The sequence below is a fragment of the Belonocnema kinseyi genome, chromosome 4 (genome assembly GCF_010883055.1).
Source record: "Belonocnema kinseyi isolate 2016_QV_RU_SX_M_011 chromosome 4, B_treatae_v1, whole genome shotgun sequence".
NCBI classification, from domain to species: Eukaryota; Metazoa; Arthropoda; class Insecta; order Hymenoptera; family Cynipidae; genus Belonocnema; species Belonocnema kinseyi.
The window spans coordinates 147,631,172-147,646,531 of record NC_046660.1 but is presented as its reverse complement, the minus strand read 5'-3'; the positions used below and the strand labels follow the sequence as shown (position 1 = coordinate 147,646,531).

At 34.7% G+C, this 15,360-nt stretch overlaps 1 protein-coding gene and 1 pseudogene across 5 annotated transcripts in view; both read left to right on the top strand.

Annotated features, from left to right (window-relative positions):
* The window catches only part of LOC117172093 (DE-cadherin-like), a 470,947-nt gene that overhangs the window by 229,229 nt on the left and 226,358 nt on the right, over positions 1-15,360 (top strand). The gene's annotated exons all lie outside the window — the stretch shown is intronic.
* Positions 15,119-15,250, top strand: LOC117172210 (annotated as a pseudogene).

Genomic DNA, 15,360 nt, shown 5'->3' with positions numbered 1-15,360 from the left:
TATAGAGCTCCAAGGAGATTATGTTAAAAAATAAAAAAAAATTTACCCAAAAAAAATTTTTTTTATACTTCATTCTAAGGACTTATTGAACTACCCTCGTACCTCAAGAATCGCGGAATAAAGCGAAGACTGACAGTGCCACACAATCCAGAGCAGAACGGCACAGCGGAAAGAAAGAACAAGACACTACTCGAAACAGCTAGATGTCTCCTTATGAAAGACAATCTTTCAGATTCGTTTTGGGCTGAAGCTGTGAATACAGCCAACTATCTAAGAAATCGTTTGCCGACCTCAACTCAAGAAGAACGAAAATCCGAGGAAGTTGAACACAAGCTCCCGTATCGGTAACTCGTAGGAGCCCTAACTTACCTGTCAGTGACGACCCGCCCAGACATCGCCTATGCTGTTAGTAGGCTAGGACTGTTCAACAACAGTTACGGAGTAGAACATTGGAAGGCAGCAAAACGTGTGTTGCGTTACCTCAAGGGAACCGTCGAACTAGGACTCGTGTTCAAGAAAAACCCAGGACCAATCCAAGGATTTGTAGACGCAGACTGGGGAGGTTGCATTGAGGATCGAAAGTCTCAATCAGGATACATGTTCATACTCGGAAGAGGTCCTATCTCATGGGACTCCAGAAAGCAAAGGACCGTCGCATTTTCTACAACAGAAGCCGAATATATGGCCATGGAAGAATCAGTCAAAGAAGCCGTATACCTTCAACGATTAGTCCAGGAACTCGGATTTGACAGATACGGTGACCTCTCAATCAACTGTGACAACAGGAGTTGTCTCGCTTTAGCAGAAAACCCAACGTTTCACGCAAGGTCGAAGCATATCGACATCAGACACCACTTCATTAGGGACGTGTTAAGCAAGAAGTTATTTACAATGAAACATGTGTCAAGTGAAAACCAAGTTGCTGATTTTCTCACGAAAGGACTATTTAAAATCAAGCATGAGTGTTGTGTGAAGTCAGCAAGACTTGAGAAATGAAATATGTAATTTGTTTATTTTGAGAATACTTAATTAAAAACGAATGTTAATTTAGATTATCACTTAATTCGAGGGGAAGTGATAGAACTAAGAGTTTATGTTAATCAAAGTAAACGATTCAAGTAATTAGCGTAAGCGCATGCGCGGCATGGCAGGGAGCTAACACTGCCCTTGTAATATTTAGTACGGCTTGGATGCTCGTAAGAAGCGCAAGTATTGCTCGAACCCCTTTCAGTGAGCACAAGCCTAATTTATCTCGTGTGTTGTAACACCATTCATGTAGTATCCTTTCACATTATAATATACTCCATTTCACGGATTTAGTGACTCCCAAACATTACCTCTGATTCTCCAAACAAAGCCTCCTCTTAGCAGGTTAAAGATTTAATATGTAAATCAGGCAGTAATTTTTCTGGACAGGCTAGTTGTGAGTGAGACATTAGAATTATTTGTGGTTTAGTATATATCGCTAGGATGAGAATTTACTTGTATTTCTTAATAAAATATACCATTAAATATAATTAATTAATTCTTTATGTACAGCTCCAGGAATTGACTTTAAACTATTGTTTTTATTTTAAATTCGATCTTTCATTATGAATTTTATAAAACAGCAAACGAACATAACCATACTTTTCCCGATTGCCTAGAATAGAAATCATTTCAAAGAAGTAAGTAATTAATATATTAATATTAATATTATTAATATTATTAATAAAGAATAATATTTATAATCAATAAAAAATAAGTAATATTTAACTGTAATTTATTTATTAAATAATAGGGGGTGCCAGTGCATTTTCAATATAAAGCACTATATGCACTGTAAATAACTTCACTGTAACGTTTCACTGTAAATAACTTCTTGCTTAACACGTCCCTAATGAAGTGGTGTCTGATGTCGATATGCTTCGACCTTGCGTGAAACGTTGGGGTTTCTGCTAAAGCGAGACAACTCCTGTTGTCACAGTTGATTGTGTGGAAAATGCGACGGTCCTCTGCTTTCTGGAGTCCCATGAGATAGGACCTCTTCCGAGTATGAACATGTATCCGCTCAAAACGTTCGTTCGCCTCAGATTCTGTCGATCGACTGCCTCCGCTCGTCCTTTGTCCCTTTTACACGCTCTTGGACGCCGTTCACGCATGCATAGAGCTTATATAAATAATCCTCGCTTTCCAATTAGTGTTTTTATATCGTTTAAAAAGAGATCAATTTAAATCCATAACACTCGGCCATCCTAGAATAGTTTTACTCGTCTTCGAGCTAAACAAAAGCTTAAGGGTGAAAATGAAAATAAATTCTGAAAATGAATACAAACAAATGCTTATCAAATTACTAACAATTCGTTGTAGTTATTTCATTAATATCCTTACGGTTTCCGTTTCTACTACTTCAGCTGGGATCTAAAGTTTTAATTGACTTGCATGAGCGTTTTCGGCATATGGACGCCCACGATTATCTAATTTTATCACTGCGACTCTATAAGTGTCCCCAGGTAACACTTTGGTTATAACGAGTGTACCTCGGTATCGTTTTTGCAACTTTGTTGATTGCCCTCATGGAGTTACAGCATCCTTTATCACGACGATATCTCCAAAGGCGAAGATCACAATCGGAGTGTGGCTCTTGTAAAACCTAGCTTTGTAACGAGTTTGCCCTTTGAGGATATTTTCGCAAGCTTTATTTTGAAGGACTTCCGGTCGAGTGTTTCTTGTCTCGTCCTTGATAGTCAGTTTTCGTAGCTTACCTTCATCGTGCCTGTTGACGTAACCGAAAAGTAGTTCAAAGGGAGGTTTCCCTGTCTCATGACGTAAACTTGCTTGAATAGCGGGGATCAGCGTATTATTCGTTCGTTCCACCAGCCCATTAGCCTATGGGTGGCGTGGTGAGTTAAGAGTATGATGGATGCCATGTTTTTCACTGAATTCCCTGGAGATATCTGAGGTGAAACGTGTACCGCGGTCGGTGAACGACTAGCCGGAGGGATGGGATTTAATTGGCCAGCTTGTAGATCTGTTTTGGCCTTCGTTAACATGCACTGTAAACATCCCCAAATGTGTTGTTTGACATATCGACACATATAAGGAAAGTAATAAAATTCACGCAGTTTGCAGAGATTACGTTCTAATTTAGTGTGAGATTGTGAATCGTGGTATCGGATAACCATGCCTTTTTACAATTTGTCGGGAATTACATATAATAATTTATTATTTTCGCGATTATAGAGAATTTTGTTTCGGCATTCATAATCTTTTACTTTGCTTTTTTCGTATTTGGTTCGCTCGCTCGCTGGTTTCTTTAAAATTTCACGCTTACGCTTTAATTTTTCGTCTACGTATTGGTACATGAAAATTTCGTCTTCGGGCTTAACTATCGAAAATACACTACACATTCGTTCCTTTATTTTGCTTTGACACTCATCAATTTCGACAGAAGCTCGACTCATCGCATCGACATAAGGCATTTTTCCCCCGCTCGGTGAACAATTTAAAATTCAAATTCGCTTAGTAGATCATACCATCTCATAATCTACGGCAATCAGTTATGATCTTGAACGGAATATTGATCAAGAATGAACGTAATCGTGACACCGTCCAAACGATTGCAAGCAGCTCTAATTTACTAGAATGTTAACTCCTCTCGGGTCCGCTCGTACGACGGCTTATAGCATAGACCGGGTGATATTTCTTGTCTGAAGATTTCTGAAAAAGCATAGCCGCTAAGCCTTTCGCGCTCGCATCTGTGTGAATTTCGGTGAGAGCTTTTGGATTGAAAATCTGTAAAACCGGTTTACTCGATAAAATCTTTTAACATATTTAAAGCTTGATGTCTCTACATTCCTCTGAAAAGGTTCGTTATCTCGTAGAAAAGCATATTTTACATGTTGTTGAAGAAAAGCACATTTAGTCAGATTAATCGTGAGATTCGAATTTTTCAATGCTTTAAGGACTAAGATAAGTTTTTCTCTCAGATCTGGCCAATCTGTTCCAGCTATCAAGATGTCATCTAGATAAAAAAGAACACAATGTCTCTCAGTGGTTCAAGAACTTTTGACATTAATTTTGAAAAATAAAAGGGGCTTTCGTAAGACCGAATATGCTGTAAATAACTATTTAAAAGATCTAGTGTAATACATAATTCCGTACCGTGCAACAATGCTAAGTGATCATCCAAATTTGGTAACGGAAAGTGAATTCGTTCCGTCTGGCTATATAATTTACGCATGTCTACGACCATTCGTGGTTCGCCATTCGCTCTTTTAATCAATAAAACTGAACTCGCGTAAGAGGAATTTGTTTTGGTGCAAATCCCTTCTTATTTTAATTCTATAATTATAATTTTTAGCGTTTGGCGCTCTTTTATACTAGCGGAATAAGCATTGCTACTTACCGGCTTACTTCCGGGTATCTCTCGTTATTCGCATTTCAATCAGATACGTACATCTTAATTCGGAAACATTTTTCGGTTGGTTCTCTGCAAATAGCTGACTGCGTACTAGGGACCTCCGATAATTCATCTTTTTCGATTCTGCTACCTTAGATAATTTCCTTCTCGTAGTTATTGAAATTGAAAATTGGGATTACATGATCGTTTCCCGCACTGCTCACACTGATGAAATTAATAGAATGTGCCGGAAGTTTCACACACTTTTTTGCGATTATATTTTCGGGAGCGAGTTCAAACACATCACCACTAGTTAAATCATTTTCCGGCTTCTCAGTCAAGGTTAGTTTGTGACCTTCTTCGTGGTAAATCACTCGTGGATGGTCAGTGTAGGTGCAACCGATAATCACATCTAACGCTTGTGCGCCATCTGGAACTACACGATAACCAACTTTTTCGAGAAACACGTCATCCACTAAGACATCCAAATACACGATTCCGGGAGAATTGGTTTTATACTTTTGTGAACCGAAACCTTGGAATATTACGTTATCGCGTATCATTTCTAGTTCTTCTGTTAAAACAACCGTAGCTTTAATGGAACAGTCAGATGCTCCGGGATCAACGAACACATCGCATAACAGTCCCTTAACTAAAGCTTTCTTAATATATTTTTGAATCGTTGGATCGCGATCAACACTGATCAAGTTCACATCTGGGTTCTTATTCACAGGCGAGACAGTGCAGTGCCTCTGCGTGTGACCGCTGCCGTTGCACTTGAAACATTTTAATTCCCTACGCGGCTCTGGACAGTCTTTCAATGGTGGTCCGTCCGTTTCGAACTTTTCCCCTTCTGCTGGTTTCTGCGTAGATGAATTAGCACTCAGATTCTTTTTAGGACTGGTCGAATCCTTTTGACTTCGAATTCGTTCAGTCCTTTGGTTGGTCAGGCATTCTAAGTTGGTTAGATCGTGTAGTAAGTTATCAACATTATGATGGCCTTTCGAAGCTAAAGTTGCACACAAATTGCGGAACCACAACCCCACCAATACTTGCTCCTTCGTGTCCTTGAAGTTCAATTTAAGGTCGTGGCATAATTTTACTTTTTCGTGAAAATACGATTTAGTGCTTTCGTCTTTACGTTGTGAACTTTCGGTCATTTTCTTCCATTTTGTAGTAGTGCTTTCTGCTTTTAAGTTAAATAAAAATTTTTTGTCTGTTTTGGCGTCTCTCATTCCATTTACGAGATACGTTATATTCATTTTAATTTCAAACATATAAAAAAAGTTATGTATTTGAAATAATCTAGACCCGTAGATTCTGAATTTCTAATCTTCCCAGAGATAATTTAAAAAATTTACAAATTGTAATTTTTCATTTTTTATTTCTTTCAGCTGGTCTACTTAGTAGCCTAGTCGCAGGTATAAAGGAAACTTCTGCTGGTATTTAAAAACGGAATTTATGTAGCTTTAAGCGAGCAGCACTAGAACTGCACTTGGCAGTTCCGTTTCAACTCAATATAAAAATTTTTCAAGTGGGAACACTTAACTTCTTTTCCTTCAGGTTATGCTCTTGAATTTACTATCATTTTTTATTAAATTGTTTAAGGCCATGTGATGAGTATAACAGCTGATCCAGTCAGCCCTAAGATCAATATTTTTTCACCCATATTGAAAAATAAAAGTCTAAATAACGCGGAAAGTTTTTTCAGGAAATGTTGATAAATATTAAAGGATCGTTTGTGGCCTTGCAAAAAGTTGGAGAAAGAAAAAAGTTTATTTATGAAAATAATGATTATGGGCGGACACATTTAGGTTTTACAGCAGAAGTTTGACTTTTAAATTTCTCTGACGGTAATCATGCAATCTGTTTTACCTAAAAACCCCTAGAAGTTCAAAGTTGTCTACTCGTTGCGCTAGTGCTGCTTTGACACAGCTGATACCAGACTGATACGTATGTCAGACCAAATATGTTTATTTGCATTTCAAGTGCAAACATTAGTTTTTGCATTATTTGTGCATAATGCCTGTGAGCGATTTTTGCTGTTTTGCCCCACTTTGATAAATGTAAACCTCATAACTAGCCTATTGGCAACATTGCAAATTGCTTTTAGGGTTTGACGACAGCAGAGACATGGACTTTATTACCTCCTTTTTCATTTCCCAAACTTTCAGAGCGACGCCTCATTTCGTTTAGACGTAAGTTGGAAAAGAAAAATTGAAGACCAGGTTTGGTCACGTGACCTTCTCGTCACATGGCGGCCTTAATTGTATGTATATGCCTAATCTGTGCTTTCTGTAGGTTTGTTTGCCTCTATTCCCTTTACAATCAGTTGTGCAAATGCCCGAATCTACTTATTTTAGCTTAAATATCTGACTTACATTCTAACGTCTCGGCTATTTGCTACTATTTACAGACTATATGTACACGAGCTAGCGTCCAGGACTTCTGTTTCATTTTGCTGTCTTTTAAAATTCTATAATTTCCTTGACTTTCTAATTTAATTTTCCTTCTCTTCGTTTTATCTAGCTTTACAATACTTGTTTCCCTTTAGTCCTGCAATCTCCTCAACCATTTCACTCCCTGACACTTCTAACACATGGACCCACGATTACAATTCATATCCGCACATTTACATAATTTCTCCTATTCCACTCTCCAGAATCTATATGCTAACCATCCCTTGCCCGTTCTGAACCGAACTATCCTATTGCACTTAATCTGCTTTTTGAACTTTTTCAGGTACTTTGATTCTCTCTCGAACTTAACCATCGTATACCATTTGTTATATTCTGATTTGAACATTTTTCTCCACCTCTCCACTCCCAGCCTCACTACTCTATCGAATTATGTTTTCTGTCAATCTGTACATTATTCTTGGACACCGTATTCTTTGGTCATTTCTTGTATCTCATTCTACCACCTTTAACCTTCTGTATTGCATCTTCTCTCTCTATTTTACATTTCACTTAGGCATGCCCTGGTGGACCGAAGGAACCAAAAGGAGCTCTACAAAGTACTCTTAAAGACCCCACTGAGTCCCCCTTCGGTTCCTTCTTAAAAAACTAAAAAAACATAGTAACATCAACTTTTAAACTGCTGAAATTTGGATTCTGCGTTAAAATTAGCATTAAAAACTGACGGAGTAATCGCAATACATTTTCTTGTAGCGTTAAAAACTAAAAAAACATAAAATACCACTCATTTACATGGGCCAAAGGCGGCTTCAAGTGCATCTTCTTTTAGTAGCAGTTAATAAGCGTTCCGTCGGTAGCTTTAAGAATTTTGTATGGATGCTAGCGCCAGTCAGTGGGCACTGCAGAAAACAACGCTGCGATGCGACTGAGAGAGAATTTTCTTTTTAAACTTCGCGCGCAGCATACTAATTGAGCTCATATGGATGCGCTTGAAGTCACCTTCAGCAGAAGTTAATTACATTTTTTTAATTTTTCAACGCTCGCAGAAAATGTATTGCGGTTACTACGTGAGTTTCTAATGGAAATTTTAACGTTGAATTTAAATTTCAACTATTTAAAAGTTGATCTTGCTGTTTTTTTTAGTTTTTTAAGAAGGAACCTAAGGGAGACTTAGTGGCATCTTTAAGGGCATTATGTAGAGGCTCCGTTCGGTTCCTTCGGTCCGACAGAGGGCTTGTGCAATTTCACTCCCCTTTCCCGTCTTTAGCTTCTCTTTAAACTTGTAAGCCCTCTTAAGTTACCTGAGTATTAATTTTTTTCTTCCTATTCCTTCTCTCAACATATTACCTCGGCAGTTTCAACTCATCCCCATAACCCAATTCAAGAAGCTTTCATCAAGATTGCCCACGCTTTTCTAATCCTTCCATCCCGCATTCCCAAATCATTAACACATGAATATCTAGACTAACAGGGCAAACATCCATACTCTTATCTGTCAGTCGTAATCGTATCTTCTTTTACCTGTGCTGCAAACTTGACCCATTATTTTACTCACCTACTACTACTTCATTACTTCCACCAGTTATCTGTAAATTTTATTTTTTAACTCTACATCTTTTAATTCTAAAGCCAGCATTATACTAAATAATAGCGGGCTCAATTGGCTATTTCCTAAAAACCATCTGGTTGTGTGGAAATCTTCCTTTTTCTTCTATCCGCCTTTCTAACCTCTTCCTAAGAACTTTTGCATAGATCTGTTACCCCACATACAACAGTGCCATTTCTATATATTTCTCTACCTTTTACCTTCTCCTTTCTTTATCAGCAGTATCACTAGTTCTGTCGGTCATTATTCAGGCCATGCTGCACCTCTTCATACTTTGCTACAGACTGTCCACATCTTTTCTCTCAATCCTTCCCCATTATATTATAGCGCTATATTCTCCATACTCTCATCTCCTATTGTGTTATTTCTTTTTAGCCTTTCTTTTGCCCCGTTCACTTCTTCTATGCTTATGTCATTCGCTTCTTTCCCTTCTCCCTCTAATAACTTTCTGGCGTTCTCCCTTTTCCTTCGTTTTACACTCTCCGACACAATGTCTTATGACAGTGACTGGCATTAGCTAAGCACATTCAGCAAACACTTTGGGCGCCCATTTTATGAATCCTGAGAAAATAATAAAGCGATCAACTACAGAGATTGCATAGTTAAAGGATTTATCTCTCTTGAATTCTTAGTTAAATAAGGTTAGCCTACGTATTATCCGTAGCAGAAAAATAGACTGAAGATTATTTGCCATAAGATGATAGAAGGTTTCTTAACGGTAGCGGAACAATAGTTTAATATTTGTAAAAATTATTCAACACATGGCAATTTAAAAAAATTCGAACTTTAAAAACTGTCTACACCTTTTTCGTCAACAAAACTGATACCTAAATGTTTTCTTTTGATTATGAGTTATCCTGGTAGGATACCTTAACTTCTACACATTTTTCAAAGACAATAACTTTTAAAAATACTGTATTGTATTACAAGTAAGGTGTGAAATTTCCTTTACCAGCCGGTGGTAAGAGTAACACAAGAGTAACAAATGCCTACTGTAAGCACCTGGTGCAAATGATAATTCCTCAAACAAATGAAAGGAATTTTCGATTTGAATTTCGGGACACTTCATACAGGTTAGACGTGCCTCAAAAATCGATAAAATTGCGTGTATGCGTTATAAAAAATATTTTTCGTAATCCATGCATGTAAACCAGCCACTGCCTTTTCATGTTTACGGATGAGAAAAAGGGGGCTTTTCGAGAATGTGACAAAGTGAGTGTGACAAAGACTTTGCCACATTTATTGCATCTCTTTCTTATATCTTTTATAATATGGGAAATATTAGAAACGCAGCTAAAAACCACTGACGCAAGAGTTCAGAGTTTAAAATGTAGAATTTAGACTGGTGTCCGTAACTTTCAACGCTGACACACGGTTATTCACGGTCCGAATTAGCAGCGGCGTATTCAGGGGTGAGGGGGGGGGGGAATTGCCTGTGGGCTAAAGTTGCCCCATCCCCGAAACTAAGTACTTTTATTATTCAATTCCCTTTTCCTTCATTCTTTTGCTGTACATAAACCCTAAGCCCTCTCCGAACAAAAATCGAAGCCCTCCCAGAAAAAAATCCTGGCGACGCCGCTGCGAATTAGTTAATACTTTCATTAGTCAATTATTTTTAAAATGGAGAGTTTTGACAAATTAGGACATAAATAAGTGAATATTTTGATTACAGTGATGTTCGAATTTTGCTTCAGAATTATGACGACGTTTAATCGAATCTACTGCCGCTTGGTAGGCCAGGAACCATAAAGATAATTAATTTGAAGTCGAAAATTAGAAATTAAGAATAGCAGACCCTACATGGGAACCAAACCTCATTTGTTCATCTAAAAGTTGATATAACAGGGTCTTTGAGGTCTTCGATTCCGAATTTGATGATAAAAAATACAAATTTAAGGTATTAGATCCAATATGGTACTTGTACTATCAAAACTTTGTTCTTAATTGTATAATATCTTGTAGAAGGGGGTTTCTGGAATAGCTGATTTCGAGTATAATATAAAAATAGCAAAACTGACAATGGTCGATCAAATGTAGCGGCTGTAATGAAAGAAGTTTTTACAACACTATCGTGGACACGTCGTTCTTCATGCTTATGGACTGAATGTAAAAATGGCGTCTTTCGAACGATTTGATAGGAGACACATGAAATTACTTTTCCTTGGAGTGCCGTATCGTCACAAACACGAAAAGGATTCTTTTCATAAGTATTCTTATCTTTTACAATAGTGAAAATGAAGCTAGATTCTAGTTAGAGGAAGATAGAGGTAGCTCGATTCGGAACTTTAATTAGACCAGCTGGCGTTGCCCCCTCCCAGCAAACACCTTCTGTAACTATTCCAGATTAAAAAAGGAACTGTGTTCTACAACAGCTGTTACAAGATGGTGAGAGAACTGTTCAAAACAAAAAGGTAACAATGTTCTAGAACACTGTGACAAAATTGTCACAGAACTATTCTCGAACTATGTGACAGCACTGTTCTGTAACAGTTGCAATGAAATTGTTCTATAACAAACTGATCTCAGACGTTCTATAACATTTGTTCCAAGTTTGATCTAACTATGCCGTAGTAGTGTTATATCGTAGTACAAGAACCCCGTTACAAGTATGTGCTAGAATAAATTAGGAACAAAGATTAATAACGATTCCAGAACAGTTGTTACGTAATTCTTCTAGAACTGACCAATCATTGACGTTCTGTACCATTTGCTCCAAACTTTTTCAGTCCTTTGCCGTAATAGTGTGTATGGAGGTTCTCTAGAATCATGTTAAAAATGTATTCTAGAATAAATCAGGAACAAAAATTGAGAAGTGTTACTAAACAGTTCTAGCACTAACGTTCAAGCGTTCGTGTTCTATAACAAATCACAGACGAGCGTCATTATTATTTATATTATAACTATTAACTTTATTATTTGTATTGTGCCGTCCGAATGTTACTTCGATGTTCTGCGGAAAACTATTACATTGAATTCCTTAACTAAAATAATAAAATAACTACTTTTATAACTAATAACGGGAGGAATTAATTGTACTATTGTAAGTATTTTCTAAATAAAATGTATTTAAAAAGAAACAACGCAGTTTTGTAGTTATAATTGAAGAAGATTAATATTCTTTATCACAGCAGAGATAAACATTTATAAAAGAATTAAAATGATTTTTAATAATAAAATTTTATAAATATAAACAAAAATGTACTTTTTTACCAAAAAGTATATAATAACATATTGAAAAACATTAAGAGCACTTGAACAGAGATCTAAGTAACTAAGTATGAAAGCTACGCTCAAAAAAAGTAATAGAGAAAAATTAAAATTAAAAAATAATTTACCGAGACTTAATGGAGTTTTGATAAAACACAATTTTGACATTTTTCCTCCAATAATTTTCTATAATTTTGCACGCTTAGGTTAGTTTAAACCCAAGTTATTCTTAAATTTAATAAATATTTATGAAATATCGAAAAATACCCTGAATTTCGTTCGGATTCCTGGGTTTCTAGATCTATCTAGTCCAATTATCATATAAGCATTATCGCTTTATTAGCTATTAACTTTTTTTAGGTCACGTATAAATAAAGTGCCAAGAGTTATATAGCAATCACAATACTTAAAGTTACAATTTGAATGTATGATGTGGCTTTTTTAGCCTTTGTAAGGAGAGAATGCTTTTTGTTTTCCACAGGCATCTGAAGGAAATTGGGGGATATATTTTAATTATTTCTACACCTTCAAAATAATTTGGCTAAAACCTACGTAGAAAACAAGTAATAAAAGAGAATTAAAATTAAAAAATAAAGTACTGAGAAATAATCGAATTTTTATGAAAAACAATTGTCACATTTTACCTCCAATATTTTTCTATAATTTACCACACATAGGTTAGTTTCAACCCAAATTATTTCGAAGTTCAAGGAAAATTGGTAAAATATCGAAAAATACCCTTAATTTCGTTCGTATTCCTGGCTTTCTAGATTTACCTTGTCCAATTATCATCTTAATATTGTCGACTGATTGGATAAACCGACCATTATACTGGGATAAAGTATGTCGAATACTGGGACAATAATAAATATCGTCGAGTATCTTCTATATTCGAACATGAATTATAAAAGCAAAAACATTCTATTATTTTTGAAGTTCTTTTAAATTTGTTACCACTATTTATTTTTGTCCTGTAAAGTTTTATATTTAGTGAAAAATAATAAAAAATATTTCTCAAAATGTGTGAATGAACTGCTATAAAATTCGCCATTTTTTTGTATTTAAAAACTTTCCGCGTAACATTTATAGTTATGTATTATTGAAGTTTCCGACAGTGAAAGAAAAAGTAATGTCTTTATACATTTCTAATACGTTTAAGAATGAAAGTCAGAACTTTATTAGCGATTTTATTCGATAACTTATGAATATTTTAATGTCCTGCATTTGGATTAATTTTTTGCGAAGTTGCCTAAACCGGGACAAACTGTCGCTGCGGTTGTCTCAGTTTCGGACACTTGAACATGAGTTGCGCAATTGTCTTTCCATTACTGAGACGGTCACTTTCGTCGTGTTTTTAATTAAATTTCACAGTATTATGTTAGTGATATATTAAAAATATTGTTTATAAGATACAACCTTTCCGTTCAATTGATTATTTATTCTAAAACCGTTGTTCAAAGTAGTTTATTGAAAACTCCAATTCTAACCTCTAAGTTTTCCAACTGCTTAGGTAAATAATGTAATATAGTATCTCATAAATTTTAATTTTTCAATAAAAATTGGTAAGTATGCATTAAAATTTAATATTAAAGATTTATATGAAATATTATAAATATTAATAACATTAATATTATCGATTTACTGTTTAAGATAAACGTAGTAATTAAATTTTCTGTTGAAAATTTATATTTTCAAGTTAAAAATATAACTGTTTTAAAGGAAACCCGTCTTTTTGACTGGAAAATTCAACCTTTTCGTTAAAATTTTTTTGTATTTTTAAACTGAAAAATGTTTTTTGATTAACATTCGAACAATTTTCTTAAAAGTTCGTCTTTTTGTTTCCAAAATGCATCTTTTTAATTATAAATTTCATCTTTATTGAGGAAAATGCAACTGTGGTTGAAAATTACTTAGTTTGAGGCATCAGCAGTTTGATTGGAAATTCTTTTTTTTTAATTAATTTGACTGCTTTAAATATGTTAAGAAAATTTTTTCTGGTTTAAATATCAACTAATATATTTTTTGATTAGAATTTACTTTTTTTTGGTTTACCCAATACTTCAATTTTCTAACAAATTCTTGAATTTTAAAATATTAAAGACTAATATTCTACCCAAAAAGAATAATTCTTATCAAAAAATATAATAATTGATATTTCAAACAAAAAAGGTTTGAATTATAAATTAAACATGACGTGATTTTGTAACCAAATAAGATTTTTTCTTACAAAAAGAAAAATATTTCAACCATATTGTTGAATTTTTTACCATAATAATACCATTTTAAACAAAACAGTTGCATTTTTCTAAAAAAGTGGAATTTATAATTAAAATGATATTAAATTTTAATGCATACTTACTAATTTTATTGAAAAATTAAATTTATGTGTTATTATTGAATTACTCGCCTAAGAAATTGGAAATATTTGAGGTCAGAATTAAAGGTTTCAATAAACTGCTTTGGACAACTTTTTTAGAATAAACAATCAATTAGACGGTAATCACAATCCATTCTTGCTTTTTAATGTATTCTATAATTTAAAGTTATTTGTACCAATTTTTTTTTATAACCCCCATTGGATTTTCATTGTTCCAGTATTGGCTTCTGTGGTGTCCCACTTAAGGACATGTCCCAAAATTTGTGTCCCACTAATGGGCGATCTGATTAGCATAAAAAATATCCATTCATATTAATCAAATATTAAATTAATCATGTATTTTTTGTTCTAATCGATCAAATAATGTGTTAGCAGCTTATTATAATGGCTTTTGAATCAAAAATTCAAATTTCCCATGTTGAAATTGTGTTTATGTGGGTTAGCTTTTCCTAACTGTGTGAGTAATGGTTAGTTTACCTTATGAACTTTTTTTTAAAGCACGGATAAATAAATTGCAAAAAGTTATTTTGCAATCATAATACTTTAGTTATAATTTGAACGTATGATATAGCTTTTTCAATTTTTGTAAGGACAGAATGCTTTGCTTTCCACAGAGATCCGAACTAAATTATATTGAATTTTTCGATATTTTTGAATTACTTCTACACATTCAAAATAATTTCGCTAAAGTCTACGCTGAAAAAAGCAATAGAGAAAAATTAGAAGAGAAATTAAAATATCGAGAAATAAAGAAGTTTTGACGAAACACAATCTTGACATTTTGCCCTCAATATTTTTATATAATTTGCTACCGATTTAATCAATTAATAACGTAAATGACAATTAATGGTAACATAACCTTCAAATGTTCTAAAAATGTTAATTCTCTTTGAAATCTTTATCAACATATTCAGTAGTAACTGTTACTTTAACCTCGAATTGTACAACATTTTTTTGTCTTCTATGAAGTCCAATAATTATTTATTAAAAATAACTATTTCCGGTGTAAAGGACTAAAATAACCTAAAGTTGTGAAAAAGTTGTAAATCTTATTCAAAGTATAATTTGCCTTTCTCGCAATTGAAATGAAGGGTCGAGTGTTTAAGAGAGGAGCCGAGGTATCGAGAAGCATACTTACCTGGCGTGAAGGCTACCGTGTTCGACAGGGCGGTTCCTCTAGGGCGATGATCTTCCATTGCACTACGGCCGAGTTGACGGAGGTATAATTTTTGTTAGTCGGGACTGCGTGCGAACTGTCTCAGATCAAAATATACGAGGGTGGATTGATAAGTTTCCGGCCTGACCAAGAAAAACAACGTTTTTAAGAATTTTTTTTTTTATTTCGCAACATAATCTCCTCCAAGGCTGATAC